The 15800-nt window shown below is 37.0% G+C and overlaps 1 non-coding gene across 1 annotated transcript; it reads right to left on the bottom strand.

Moving 5' to 3' along the window:
- Positions 1 to 15168: 15168 nt before the first annotated feature.
- On the bottom strand, positions 15169 to 15240 carry Trnat-cgu (transfer RNA threonine (anticodon CGU)). The gene has a single exon. It is a non-coding gene; the product is annotated as a tRNA-Thr (tRNA).
- Between the last annotated feature and the right edge of the window lie 560 nt (positions 15241 to 15800).

Genomic DNA, 15800 nt, shown 5'->3' with positions numbered 1-15800 from the left:
CCACTTGTGTTGACACAGTGATTTTGTTAGGTTGGTAGCCATTAATCGCAGTAACGTTATAGCGATTAAAAGCACAAGTGCTGTTATGAGGAATAGACAATATAGACTTTTCTTGAAACCTTTTATGTATGTTCTTATATTCGTGTTAATGAATGCATAAATGACAGATAACAGTAGAGGAGTAGGAAAACTATTGAATGACCAAAACATAACCTTAAAAAGTACTCCTTAAATTTACCAACATTTGTTTAGCAATTTTTGAAAATTATGAATTCTTTAGACTTCCTATTTTTCATACAAATTAAATATTACCTTCAATGTACGCTGTCATCCGTGTAATTGTAAAATTGTAAAAAGTACATTGATTGTCACGCTTTATATTTAACAAAATTCGCAATTCATTGCGTCTTAACTTTAAAGTGTTCTAAAAATCAAAATCAAAGTTTTTTTTAAAGTTGCTGAACAAATGTTGGTCAGTTTGAGGAGTTCAGCCTACAGTTAAATTTTTTTGCTCCTGTTACAGGCCACACCCGGTATATAAGTTACTTGTTTTAATTATTCCGACTTTTGTTACTTTTGTCGGTACTATAAATAATATAATAAGCCCAGCTTAAGAGGTAAATATTATACCACGTGATCTTCCATACAAAAAGAGAAAACGTTTTTCCACTTCTAAATATTTTCCATTCCCCATGATTTTCTAGTATGTTATTCACACAACGAAAAACTAGGTTATAGGTTTTCCTTTTTTTTCAAAATTTAAAAACAATTTTTTTTTAAAGCGATATCTATAAACCTAGAATATTAATTATGCTGAAGCGATCGACATCAAAATCAAAGTGATAGTGACTGAAAGAATGTAAAACGTTTTCTTCCAAAATGGAATTTCATATAAAAATTTCGTTACATTCGAAAAGCTATTCTACCCTCTTAATATATAATTCAGCTAAGTTTTTCCATGAGTTTTAGCTACAGGATAGGTCCTGTCACATGTCTGTCGACTGTGGGAAGTCGATACGAAATGGTTCAAAGAAAATACCACAGGTTCCTTATATTTATGACGTTGTACTGTTGTCAAGTGAGTAAAACTTTATGTGATACCACGGTAGGTATTTGCAATGTTGTTTACATACATATAGAAAGTTTTTTCTAGCAGTTACTCGTATCCATGTAACTAGGTTATTCAAAGTAATCTAAACTATACTTACATAATAGCCTATAGCTGTAGCCAGTTCGTCTTCACCTGACGAACCACGCGTTGCGGATGTATAATAAAATTATAATTTTGAATAAAAAATGAGATTTCATATGAGCTGAAAAGAGGAAAGAAATTGTTAAATATTCATGTTTTTCGTAACTCTTGAATTGAATAAATACTTAATAGGTTTTTAGAAACATACGTGTCTTTAGTTTCTATTAATATGTTTTTTTATTTATTATATAAGTGGGTTATTCAAATACAGATAATTTTATTAAACACAAAAGCGAATTCCGAAATACCTTCAACGCGCGATAAAATCGTTTCAAGTGTAAAAACAGACGTAAAAATTCGTCAAAGCGTATTACTATAGAGGGGCGTCGAGAGCCTTTAAAATGATTGAAAAACTGATTGGAATGATTGGACGATACAGCCCTTCACATATACCGAGTACAACGCTTCAGAGAACCAATATAACTGAGAGCTGTGATCACGCATACGTGTTACTGGTTCTAAGGTCAAGTTATACTAGTAACAGTTGAGGGTTGAAATCGTCGTGTGAAAGCAGATGCAGAGGGCGTACCGCCAACATCAAAAAATTGATAATCATTATTTACCTCTCTATCGCTCGAATGTACAAGAGAGATAGAGATGCAGATAACGGTTTTCAATTTTGCGATATTGGTGGTAGGCCCTCATATCAGGTTGTCTGGCGTCGGCGGGAATTATCGCGGCAAATTGCCGGAGACGAGCCTGTCTGGGCGCAAAACTGGTTAAGTGCGAGACTGGATCGCGGGGTAGGGGACAAGTTGTTATGAGGAGCTGTGTCTTGTACGCGCGGTTTATCCATAATATCGGTTTTTCTAGACTGAAATAGATATCATATTCGAAAGAAAAAGTGCCAAGGCGTCCAGTGTCCAGGACTAGAATCGAACTAGGATCCTCTGCATTCATGATAGATGCCTAGACCGCTTGGTCACCCGGGCCAAGGCGGCACATGGGTGGATGGTTTTTTCTCAAGTATATTTCATCACCTTTGAAAGTGTGTGTGTGCAAACAAGCCAAAGAGACTATCTTCGGAGTATTTGTACGTTTTTTACTAAGAAGGAAAGACTTTTTGCGATACCTAAAAAACGGGTTAAGAATAGAATATAAATAATACAATAGAAATCATTCTTTTGTTTACCGTGTACAATAAAATCGATAATCGATCGTGTTAGCTATATGTAGTTTTCAATGAACATCTTTTATTAAGCTTTATTTTTGGATCCATGGTTCAAAAGTTAGAGGGGGCAGATTTTCTTTCAAGTGAATCTTTCTGAAAATATTTACTTATCAATAAATGTTTTTTTCTGCCCTCCATGCGGAACGCGTCAACTTTACTCCCGCTGCGCTAAACGAAGTTGCCGCTTTCCGCCTCCGTCGAGCAGAAAAATAGTATGCGCACCACGGGAGGAAACGTAGGACATTTCATCCCGCGTGTTTGCCACCCTCGCCTTCGGCTCAGGTAATAATTTTACACGCGGCACGCAATTTCCTACTGTTCCTCCCTTGGTACACAAATAACTATTGAAAACCCCAATTATTTATCATCCCAACGTTACGTATCAGGATATCAGGAAGGTAGGCAAAAACAATATTTTTCTACATTTTATTTTACCATTCGGTTTAGTTATTTATATAGGTACTCATATCAAACTGCGGGTTTCTAGTGCCGACGGTCAGTGAGCTAATCCGCATGTGGGCAAAGATAGACGAACATAGCGATGTGTTCCTGGTTGACTACGGAACTCTAAAAATCTAAAACTCAGACTCTTTTTAATCTCTATTTTGTGCATTTCGTATTGTAGATACCTAACTACATATTATTCATATTCATATTTATTTCGTAAATGCATGATACATTACACGTCAACACATTATAAATATAAGATTATCACTTAATACATTTACATTTACATTACATTTTCGATAATTATTAATAAAATAGATCATCTATCTATTTATTAAGTTTAGATTTAGAACAAGAATAGTAACTGTCAAAAAAGTTCGTCTAGCGGGAACCCTAAAACTACGGCATGTATCTCTCAAACCATTGTTCCACAAATCTATTGTGCGTTTCTCACTGAAATATGGGTATTCGATACGTAAAATCATTGAGCTATACTTGTATTTCTCATATCAACTTGATACCTCTTTCATACTCGTATAGTCATTGAGAAATAAGTAACATAGAGTGCTCATTCCATACATCAGTTTTAGTACCAAAACGCTTATTATTTTAGTAGTCGACATCTAGCATCGAGTAGCGGAATTATCAGTACCGCTACTTGACACTAGATGTCTTAAGTGTCGTGACTGATGAAAATTGTATTGCTCAACAATTTACAACTAATAATACAAGCAGAAGGAGTTGTAAATAGAGTTCCGGTTAATACTTATCAGCTGAAAATTGTTGAGCATGTTAATTGCACCAATCATGGGACATTTAAGAAAAAAAGAAAGTAAAATTTGGATAATTTTTGATATTTCAGCGACATCTGTAAAATTTCTACCGCTTTATGCTTTAAAAGTTGAATGTCCAATTCGTCCTTAATGTATTCTATGTATTTGATGAAAGCTACTGCAATTGGTCTCAATATTATTAACCAATTAAAACGATAGTTTTTTGCTCCAGTCATGGGATGTATGGCGCCATTAATTTTCAAACTAACAAATATCAATGAAAAAATAAACTTAAGCAGCTCTTAATTTGGCTCTTGTTTATGGTAAGATGTTTTTTTTTATACCACGACGGTGGCAAGCAAGCATACGGCCCGCCTGATGGTAAGCAGTCACCGTAGCCTATGGACGCCTGCAACTCCAGAGGTGTTACATGCGCGTTGCCAACCCTTTAAAAATCTGTACACTCCTTTTTTGAAGAACCTCATACTGTAGACCCTCGGGGAAACCTCGGCAGGTAGCTCATTCCACAACCGGAGCGTGCGCGGGAGGAAGTTCCTCTTAAACCGCACAGTGCGTGACCATTTAGGTTCTAGGGTGTGAGGATGAACACCCTGCCGACGGCGGGCGGTGCGGTGATAGAAAGTAGCCGTGGGCATCATGTCAAACAATTCTTCAGAGCACAGCCCATTGTACAAGCGGTAGAACACACACATGTTGCCAGAGATTAAAAACTGATGGTAAATACTTGTTTTACAGGATTTGTCCATACCATCCCATCACTGGTGCCTGTTCCATTATATGGGTGTTTACTATAGATTTTTCGGTCGTCGTAACACCTATTGTCAAGTAGCAGTACTGATAATTCCGCTATGCTACTCGATGCTAGATGTAGACTACGAAAATAACGAGCGTTTTGGCACCAAAACGGATGTATGGAGTGAGCACTCTATGTCACTTATTTCTCTATGGTATAGTCGAACCAATATAATTTCTACAGAATTTGCAAAGCGAAGAGTGGAAATGTCAACATAAACGTCTAACATCTAAACTGAAATGGATGACATATACCTGAGGGCCTACCGCGAACCACGTACGACCTCTTGCCTCTCTGTTGCACTTGTAAATGCGTACCTAAGCGTATCAGGGAGGCAACACGTCGAACGTGGTTCGCGGTAGGCCCTCTGATACCAACGTGAATAATCTAGAAGCTCAAAATCACGTGCCATTTGAAACAGTTCTAAATTGAGGAATGCAATTTGCTCATTGCGTTGACAAATGAAGAGCATACTTGTAGCTTGTCTGTGATTTGCATTGAGGTTAATTCTATCACATACCTACAATGTATATATCACATTCGTAACTCGACATGGCATTTGCAACGACAAATTGTGTAAATGTCATCATTAATGACAAATGCATAGTTAGCATAGACGGACTTTATTCCATTTTCTGCTCTAGGCCAGAAAGGCCAAAGGTGCTGATTATACCCATTAACTATCAAAACATTAACTTAATTTATTAGAAACAACTATCAAATAAAAATAAATAACATGATTACTAAATTTTAAATTAAAACTAAACTCATTTTTAATTTTTTTGTGATACTCGTAGTGAAAGTAAACATTTAAGTATAAAGTAATATAATAAATGGGGCTTTGCATCAAAGAAGTGTGCTTATGCACATGAAGCATAAGAACTCTTTTCTGATGGAAGGCCACAAATATATCTTGTAGACAATATTAAACATATCGGCTCGATCGAAACTAAGTGAAACTCATACTAAGTTATGGGTACTAGGTGACGATATACATATGTACTTAAATAAATAAACAGAAACTTAGAAGTCTGTTAAATTACATTACATGCCTATGTTCGAGTCGAGAACATGAAGGTGTCATCTAAAAACTTCTAATCCCTTCGCAAAAGGCATTAACTTTACGAGCAACTTCTTTTTACGTTTCATAAATTCTCTCAAAGGACCTCATGGACCGTTGAGCTCGGTACCTGATATCTTATAGCTCGGCCCTTATTTGAATTCATAATTCGTCCACATAAAAGAGTTCACAAAACAAACACGGATATCCGATCGGCACTCGGCGTCGATACAGAGGAATTTATTGGTTGGCCGCCACTGCGTCTTGCGGTGGTCGTCGTTGCTTACCGGGTTTCGTTTCAAAATAACCAGCTTTAACCACTGCGGCAAATCGCGGTCAGTGTAAATCGCCTAAAGAAAAGCTAGAAGTCAAAACAACTCACTGTCTTCGTAAACTAACGAAACTAACTATTTTCGTAACATCTACGTGTTATCGAAGTCCAGTAGAGCTACCACCCTACTCCATCAGGTCTACTTAAATTACGTCCTATACGTCTCGCTTGCACTAATATGCGAGTATGAGCGAGATGCATAGAAAGTAAGTTACGTTAGACGTGAGCGAATATGTCAATGTTAAAAGTGTTAAAACTGGGGCCTATTGCATAATAGAATACAAGCTAATACTACAATGTTAGTGATTTTATACCTATATCAAATTACTAATAATATTAGCTTATATTTTATTATGCGATCTGGCCCTGGTATAGGGGCCTATTTCATCACGCTAAAAATTGACACCTGATATTAGTGTCAAAAATGTTAGCATTTTTCTGTCCATTTCTGGGTCGATAAGTAACTCTGGTACCTATATTTACCTATTGAAGCCGCAATGTACGCCAAATTGACACTGTCAGGAGACAATTGTCACCGTTGTGAAACAAGGGCCAGGTCATACTGGTTTGTTACAGTTGAACTCTTGCTTAAGACAGTTACGTGTTGAGAATATGATCACTTTTCAAACCTCGCGGGCTTAACAATGAAATGTTATCCTACCGGCTAGTAGCTTTCTGAAAGGGTGAAAGTAGGTCATCTTTACAAAATGCGTTGTGACGCACGTCTTTTATTTTTCTTTGTATTATAAGACTGCCTTTCATTTCCCGCTGCATCCAGCGGAGCGGAGAAGAGATGTGGATTACAAGCAATGCTAATGGTCAATTTCTCTCATCTCCGCCTCAGTGGAACGGTAGCTTAAGAAATGTAATGATGATTGATGAAAATACCTTCTTTTATGATACAGGCGGCAAACGAGCAGGCGGATCACCTGATGGTAAGCGATTACCGCCGCCCATGGACACCTGCAACACCAAAAAAAAACGACAACAAACACGTGTTACCACCGAACAATGCAACTGCTCTGTAATCCGAGGTTCGGTCGTGTAAACTGCCGGAAGGACGTGCCGAATTGACGAGCGCCGGAATACCGACCGCCCAATGTAAATATTATGTAGGTAAGTATTTCTTAAATGTGTTTAATAAATACAAATCCATATTAAAGCTATGTAACATTTTTAAGGGGGCTGACTATTGGGAACTACTTTTTTGTACAAAATCCAATAGTCAACTGCCCCTGGCTGACTACTGGGATTGAGGCAGTAGGTAATTTTAAAGACGTCGTGAACCCAGAAGTCATCCGGGGAGGCTGACCATAGGATTCAGGTTTTTTTATCTTCAAATGCCATGTTAGTCGTTAAATCAAGTAATAATAATAATAAGCCTCTTTTTTCCATAATGAATAACTAATCTAAGTAGGTACATATTCAACAACCATAACATAAATTAATGAGATTTCAACATTGATTATTAAATTGTACTCTAATCATGATTATTTAATGATAAATTATTACATTAATTAATAATAATAATAAAATTATAATTCAGCCTATATACGTCCCACTGCTGGGCACAGGCCTCCTCTCATGTGCGAGAGGGCTCGGGCTGGCTATAGTCCCCACGCTAGCCTAATGCGGATTGGGGACTTCACATACACCTTTGAATTTCTTCGCAGATGTATGCAGGTTTCCTCACGATGTTTTCCTTCACCGAAAATCCAGTGGTAAATATCAAATGATATTTCATACATAAGTTCCGATAAACTCATTGGTACGAGCCAGGATTTGAACCCGCGACCTCCGCATTGAAAGTCGGACGTCATATCCACTCGGCCACCACCGCTTACCATTACATTAATTATTTATCATTAAATATTTATATTATTATGACTTATTTGGTGGAAAAAAATTAAATACCCAGTATTCAGCCTGTGGGTGACCACTGGACATTTAACTACGTTTTATTTTATATCAAAATTAAACTTTATTAAATTCTTGAAGAGTAAAAACAGTAATAATTCTTATTGGTCAATTACTGGGCAAATTAAATAATATTGCACATAGAAATTTTGTAAAAAGGCTGACTACCTACTGGTGCCTTTACCTAGGGTAAAAACACACCATTAAAAATTTATCAGTAACAATTTTTGCTCAAAAGATAAAAATATAATATTGCTTCAAACACTGCGCAATTTTATTTTCGATCGAGCTCATCGATTGCTCATCCTTTTTAGGGTTCCGTAGTCAACTAGGAACCCTTATAGTTTCGCCATGTCCGTCTGTCTGTCTGTCCGAGGCTTTGCTCCGTGGTTGTTAGTGCTAGAAAGCTGAAATTTGGCATGGCTATATAAATCAATAAAGCCGACAAAGTATAATAAAATCTAAAAAATTTTTTTTTAGGGTACCTCCCCTACGCGTAAAGTGGGGGTGATTTTTTTTTGCTTATTGTGACGGAAGAGTAACTACGGAACCCTACTCTGAGCATGGCCCGAAATGATTGCCGGTTTATTTTCTGTTAGAATTATTTATGGAGGTCCCTTAATGGCTGTTATATGCATTACTTATAATCAAATTCAATCAATTAAATAAAAATTTAATGACAATGACATCCGCGGTCCCGGGCACGCACGGCTGTCCGCTCAGTGCTTAGCGAGCAGCGACCTGAACTCACGGTGCCAAGTATGATATGGAGGACAACGCGACAGAAAATGCGCATTATATATCCCAGCACACCGCATCTAGCACAGTTGATATTTAAAGCTAATTGGTAGTTACCAACATGAAATTGAAAACTTTTCGGAAGGGTTGCAAACGCTAGTTCAAACTCGGTGGCTAACAAAATATAACTAACGCAATTTCCGTACTAACTTGTACTGCAGTCAGGGCAGTGGCGCCCTCTCAAACCGCAAAACAAAAATGGTTTTGCGCGAGTAATTAGGAAAGTCTAATCAATCCCGCTGGCAACTTGCCGAAACTTGATCCTTTTAACGAGGTGCGATATCAAGCACTGACAAGCGATTGTGGGCCTTTTAGCTATGTGATAAGATCGTTGAAATATTCCTAATAATTTGATGAGTATTTGCGGTACCTTATATATTACTGAATCTGCAGATCGTGCACATAATGCACATATAGGAATAGGTACCTATATATAACTTATCTTTGCGCCCTTTTAAAAAGCTATATTTTTTCCCTGGTCTATTTTTTTCTCTTTTGGACACTAATGCAGTTTATAGCATATTTTTGAAACTAAAAAGAAATTACTTAGAGTCAGACCAAGCTAACTTTGCACGAACTTTTTAGCATGAAAATATGACGCCTATAGTGGCACTTCCTCATCTTGGAGAGTTAGCTTAGATGAGCAGATAGATAATATTGTAAGTACCAAACATACAGGTTGTTTATTTTGTCACCTGCAATAATTAACGGGATCAACTGGGACTGTTATTTCCTTGTAATAACGCATAACCCATTAAGACAGAATTCCTAACCTCAAAATCGTAGAGAAATCCCTCTTTTATAATGTTCTGTGAAGTTTCCGTGACTTTCTTTTATCGGGACTTTTATTTTATGTTTGTAGCCTAACAATCCATCCATATTTAACGAGCGTTGGGCCAAACTTGTATGTGAGCAGAACATCATCCTTTCCCTTTTATTTATTATTTCTGATTACAGTTCACATCCATCCTTTTTTAACTCGTTTGAGAAATGCGCCCCTAATCTCGCAGCAGAAATCTGTCGGGCGCTGGAAATATTTAAAGTCACGTTTAACTTCATTCATCACCAGCCAATTCAGCCATTTCAGCCTGTAATGAACCCGTTAACGTCCACATTCGTTTGCTCTGTGTCCTGATCCGTTCGTTCCCATTGGTTGAGCGAGCAATGCGGAGTCCAACTTGTATTTATTTGTTTTGCTTATTAAAAAAAATAAGAAAAGAAATAAAAAATTGCATCTATTTGAAACTATCCACACTTATATTATATTATCTGAGAGATTGAGCTTTGGAAAACATATAAAAACTCGAAAATGCGTTATCCCAGAGATAATTGAATTGAATTGAATTGAAATATTTATTTCGAACTTGACGTCCATAGGGTTAGGTAAGACTTATGTATAATTAATATTGATAAGACCTGCTTAGATCGATTTTTCGCCCCCGGAAACCTAAATATAGCAAATTTCATCGAAATCGTTTGAGCCGTTTCCGAGATCCCCGAAATATATACATATACCTCTGCAAGAATCGCTCGTTAAAGGTAAACTATACAATTATTACGAATCAAGCGAGTTGAAACTGATATGGCAAGCATGTGAACATACACTGGTTTCCTGGGTCTTCGACTCACTCAGAAATCGATATGAATGTCACTCTCATGACAATTCGTTTCGCCACCTGCCGGCGACAGAGACGCATGTGTCGGTCGGCCGTCGGCGTCGCTTGGCTTAATTAAGCTTACGTTTCCTGTCTCAGTGTCTCCACATGATGGAGACAGCCTACCACGTCTTATTTTACCTTGAGGTGTATATTTTTACCGAATTAAATTAATATTGCATTCGTTACCGCGATAGTTACTCATAATTCTCATGAAATAAAACTATATAAAACAATTTATACGTGTGTGTGTTAATAAAGGGTCTTTATTACATTTAAGTGTGTGTTCAAAACGTCGGAATGTAGTTCGTTCACATAGTTTTATTTTAAAGTAAATTACTTTTATTGAATATTTTTTCCTACTGTGGAACCACGGTATACTTATACAATTAAATAGAGGCTGACTAAGGTACGCTAAGCTGGATATGAACTGGAGTACATCAACATTCGCAGCTAGTGCCGTAACTTTTCCCAAGATCATAAAGTTAACCTATGTATGTATAATGGACTCGTTTTTGTGTTTACAAATAAGATATTTATATTTCTAATCACACAAACTACTCAAAACAAAAGTGTATAGTTTTCTGTTAACAGAACCTATCCTAAGCCATATGAAACCGCTGACGGCAAGCCGAGTCGAGCAAAGCGCTCGGTCGTAACGTAAACAACTTAAAAATGTGTAGTTTTCTACGCTGTAGTCAACATATCCGTCTGCGATTCTTAGTCGTGTGTTTCTACAGTATTTTGCAAAGTCGCCCAGTCGGCAAACCGAGTCGAGCAAACAACTTGGTCATAACGTAAACAACTCCAAAATTCCCTTCCCGATGAAATTTCAGCACAAATTGCACGTGCTGTAGTTGACGTTTTAAAAATTCGTTTACGATGAAGCACGCTGCGTATAGCACAAAGGGTTAATAAAGGGAAATCTAGCACCCATGTATGCCAAATAGCTTACATGTTTTAAAAGGATCAACGTAGCAATTTATGAAATGAACTTAGGTATTTGCTCAGGCAAGTTATGTCCATTTGAAAATGAACTTAGGTACTTGGAAAGTAATGTCCATTTGAAGATATTTCCGCCATGAAAAAACCTTAGTTTCAAATGACTAGGTACAAAAAAGTCTCAGTTCACTACAATATAATCGTTCTCATGAATATGGTTATTCTTTGCTTATTAAGGTGCAGTTAGTTCAGAAAACGGAGTTTTTTAAAAGTCGCAGCACTTTTTTGGATCACAATACGGCTGCACAAAATTAATGAGCAATCTTGAGACCTTGAGACTTGATTGGGAATATCAAACTTGATGGAGCTTGTCGGTATATTTTTTTAACAATACAAAAAAATTAAATTCAAAAACATGATAACATCCATCACGCAAATGCATTTCGCTCACGCTTACGGCGCCTTAATGTCGAGGCTATCGAGATGAACCTGCTCTGCCAAATAGTAGTTAACAAACAATAAAAATCCCAGCTCAGCGCCTTTGAGTTTCCACGTATTTGTATTTGACTTACATGAAATATGACAGAATTTACAGAGTTTCACGAAAAACTCCGCTTGCAAAATTCATTTTCATTTTGTTTGACTTTTACCTTCATGTCGGCGACTTTTTCAAATCTCGTCGATAGCGCTGATTCTACATTTAAACGTATGATAAATGGGAACTTTAATGGCATTTCAGTTTCACTTAATTTAAAACCGATTGAGGAGTGTCTTTTGAAAAGGGCTTAAAGTTAGGCCAAGCTAAGTTGGCAGCGATGTTGATAGCCCAGACGGTGCAAGTGTTATTTTAACCATCAAAATTCTATGAGATTATGACATTTAAATAACACTTGCACCGTCTGAGCTATCAAAATCGCCGCCATCTTAGCTTGGTCTAACTATATTTCTCTATGAAAACTATACAAAAATAAGCTCTTTTGAAAAAACACTCCTCAGTACAACTTCACGGAAAGTATAATTGTACAAATATTATAATTATTAATTTAATGAAATATGTTTTGGATAGCTAAACTTTACTCGTAAAGTTGTGTTTTTATTCTTATTTACTGTGCTTATATATGTAACTTCGCTTTATTGAAGAAAAATAGAAATTTAAGTATATACTTAGAATAAATACTTGTGAATCTTAAATTGATGGAGTCGGACCATGATGCTAAGTTTTCATGCCAAGTATATATCCCGTGACTAACTCTATTGTAATTATAATTATTTGACGACCTGTTCCTGTATTGTGTACCAATAAATAATTTTCATTTCATTTTCATTATATATGGTTGTCAACAAAAGCCTTATTGAGCGTACTGTGGGGCTTAGTCATTTGTGTAATAATGTCCTATAATATTTATTTCTAAGCTTTCGTAATATACATATAACGAAAGAAAACATGAAACGTTTTATGTGACGAGTTTTATTAAAATCAGTCGTAACATCCGCCTGTTTACGAGTTCCGCCTCGGCATGTTTCATTTGACGTTTGCAATTTGGCAAATCTCAGCTCGAAAATAAAATCCGTGATTGTCTAAAGGTTACATTAGGATAACGACTGCAGCAAAGGGCCTAGCCAAGATGCCAATCGTTGGTGCCGTAGCGAAAGAAACGGTAATCCCTCTGCATCTCTTTTCACATTAGTGCGACAGATACATTACCGTTTTGTACGCTACGAGGCGTAAACGATTGGCATCATAGCTAGGCACCCTGGCCGCGTAGCCAACGTTACAATCGTTAACGCTCTGTAGCGTAGCTTAGTCATCTCTCTCTATCACTCTTCCATATTAGTGCGACTGTGACAGTTGCGTTTCGTTCGCCACGGAGCGATATGCACGTTGGCTACGCTGGCAGATTTCTTCAAGAAAATGAGTGACGGGTTGGACATTCTACATGCGACAACGATAATGACCATATCCCGGTTGGAGGCAAAAATGCACAAGTGTTAGTGATTAATTAAATATCGACTCAAGTGTTATCGATATCAATATTTAAGAATTTCGAAATCATAATAACAAATGCAACTCCTGCTCGATCTAAATGTTATCAATTTTATTTATTCTTGCTTATTTTAACTGTAAATACCCAACTCAGTCACTCTAACGAGAGCTTACAATTACATTAATGTTCAATTTGGCATGAATTCAGTTTATATTATTGTAATCATGATTATAATTACATAACGAACGGTGCACAGTGGGCTGAAGATAGCCTTTCATAGAAATAGCAATTCAATTTTTATAGTGATAGTTTTTTTCTTGAAAGAGGTTTTTTTAGCTATAATTACATCCCAGAATTAATATTTATAAATGAATTTGGTCGGGAAAATAATATTTTTTTATTTATTTTTTATGAATGTAACCTATATGTATAGGTATAATGGGATTTTCTCTAGAACTAAAAGGCAAATCCTAATACACTCGCAGGTTCTTATCATACCAATTATTTGTGATTTTTTGGCATACCTACTTAGAATTTTGGTACCAGATGCACTTAAAAAAACATTATTTTATTTGTTTAAAATAAATGTTTACTGAAAACTTCTCAACTCGCTATTTTAAATTGGAACTGGCAGCGAAAAAGTTTGCCACACGTGGGTTTTTTATGGTATGATAATGACGTAATTTATGTCAAGGGATTTTACAGTGACATCGATAAAAGGCATAACGTCCCTATATGTCTAGATAACACATCATGAGGCTCAAGGGCCATTAATAAAATTTAACGTGATCTGTCTAAAATTAATATATTAAGATCATCATCTTCCACGCGTTGTCTCGGCATTTTGCAACGGCTCATGGGAGCCTGGGGTCCGCTTGGCAATTAATCCCTCGAATTGGCGTAGGCACTAGTATTCATGAAAACGACTGCCATCTAACCTTCTAACCCAGAGGGTAAACTAGGCCTTATTGGGATTAGTCCGGTTTCCTCATGATTTTTTCCTTCACAGAAAAGCGACTGGTAAATATGAAATGATATTTCGTACATAAGTTCCGAAAAACTCATTGGTACGAGCCGGGGTTTGGACCCGCGATCTCCGGATTGCAAGTCACACGCTCTAACCGCTACACCGCTAGGCCACCAGGGCTCACAAAATTAATGTATTAAGATGGTCGGGAAATCGTATGACTATATTTAGCCGCGAAAGCTGAAGACACCGTTTGTATCCGAACTTTTATCTGGAGGCCTTGGTATTTTTTTTCTTAGCATATGAAAGCTACTTGTATATCAATTTATGACCCACCACAGAACCTTTTCACAGTAAGTGTCATAATATTTTTTCTTTTTAAATCAATGTAATGCCAATGACGTAGTAAATGTGAAAAGGTTTCACAGTGGGCCAAGAATCAAGTTGTTCGATAGTACATGCTGTTATAAAAATATCAATGATATTTGCAATTCTTCCACAAAGATAGCATTAAGTAGTTTGAGCTTTCATAAATCCTTCAATTCCTGATGACGAAGCGCTTAAACTGGTCCATAACTATTCCGAATTGTGCCGCGGGGCAACGGATCGCTAATTGATATTTCCATTCGGCCGATGATTTCATAATCGACAATTCGGGACCAAATTGCATCATTCGGACCGGGTAATGGGAAATTATATTTAGCGATACAATTTTAAGTCTCGTTACATTCATTGTATAAATTGGACCTACACGTATATTTAGATTTTTAAAATATATATATAGTCCTCCTCATCGTTTTCGATGACGGCGACCCCAAATAAACACATTATGGACGTTGTCTAGCATGAGCCCTAATGTGGCTGGCCAGGCTGGCCGAACTTGCTCTTAAATACTCTATGCACGCGTGACAATAAAGTTGGCCAGCTGCGTTGAACGTGTACACGTAGGAGGGCTATCAATATGATGTTAACTTCAAAGCTTGCCTCTCGCACCAATATATTAGTGCGAACAAAATCATATAGATATCATACACAAAAAGTAACCAAGTCCACCGGTGGCCGAGGCGGGAATCGAACCAGCGTCTTCAGCTTACGTGGCTGACGTCTGGACCGCTAAACCACCCGGCCACGGCGGTACCCGAAACAAATACAAATCAATAAATATTTCATAAATGAATTTGATTTGTTCCCAAGTTCCAGGGAATTTATTATTGAATTTTCATTCCTGAGCTGAGTTAAATAAAATAAAAATATTATAGGACACTATTACACAAATTGACTAAGTCCCACAGTAAGCTCAATAAGGCTTGTATTGAAGGTACTTAGATAACGATGTAAGTATATAAATAATTCACAGAAAACACCTATGACTCAGGAACAAAATATCCATGCTCATCACACGAATAAATGCCCTTACCAGGATTTGAACCCAGGACCATCGGCTTCGTAGGCAGAGTCACTACCCACTAGGCCAGACTGGGCGTCGAAGTTAAGCCTCTGATTATAACAGTTGGAAATTATAGCTACATTGTAATAGGTGATGTAGATATAGGGTGGTATAGGATAATCCGACCGATGATGGTGCGTATTAATGCGACTAATTCGGTTACTGTGAGTAGCGATATGCGTGTAATATAATGATGTGCCGCTGCAATTAATAGGCTCTATTGGACTTAAATGATAATAAG

The sequence above is a fragment of the Cydia pomonella genome, chromosome 12, assembly GCF_033807575.1.
Source record: "Cydia pomonella isolate Wapato2018A chromosome 12, ilCydPomo1, whole genome shotgun sequence".
Taxonomy (NCBI): domain Eukaryota; kingdom Metazoa; phylum Arthropoda; class Insecta; order Lepidoptera; family Tortricidae; genus Cydia; species Cydia pomonella.
Note: the sequence above shows the minus strand (reverse complement) of the source record. Positions and strands in the feature narration are given on the sequence as shown.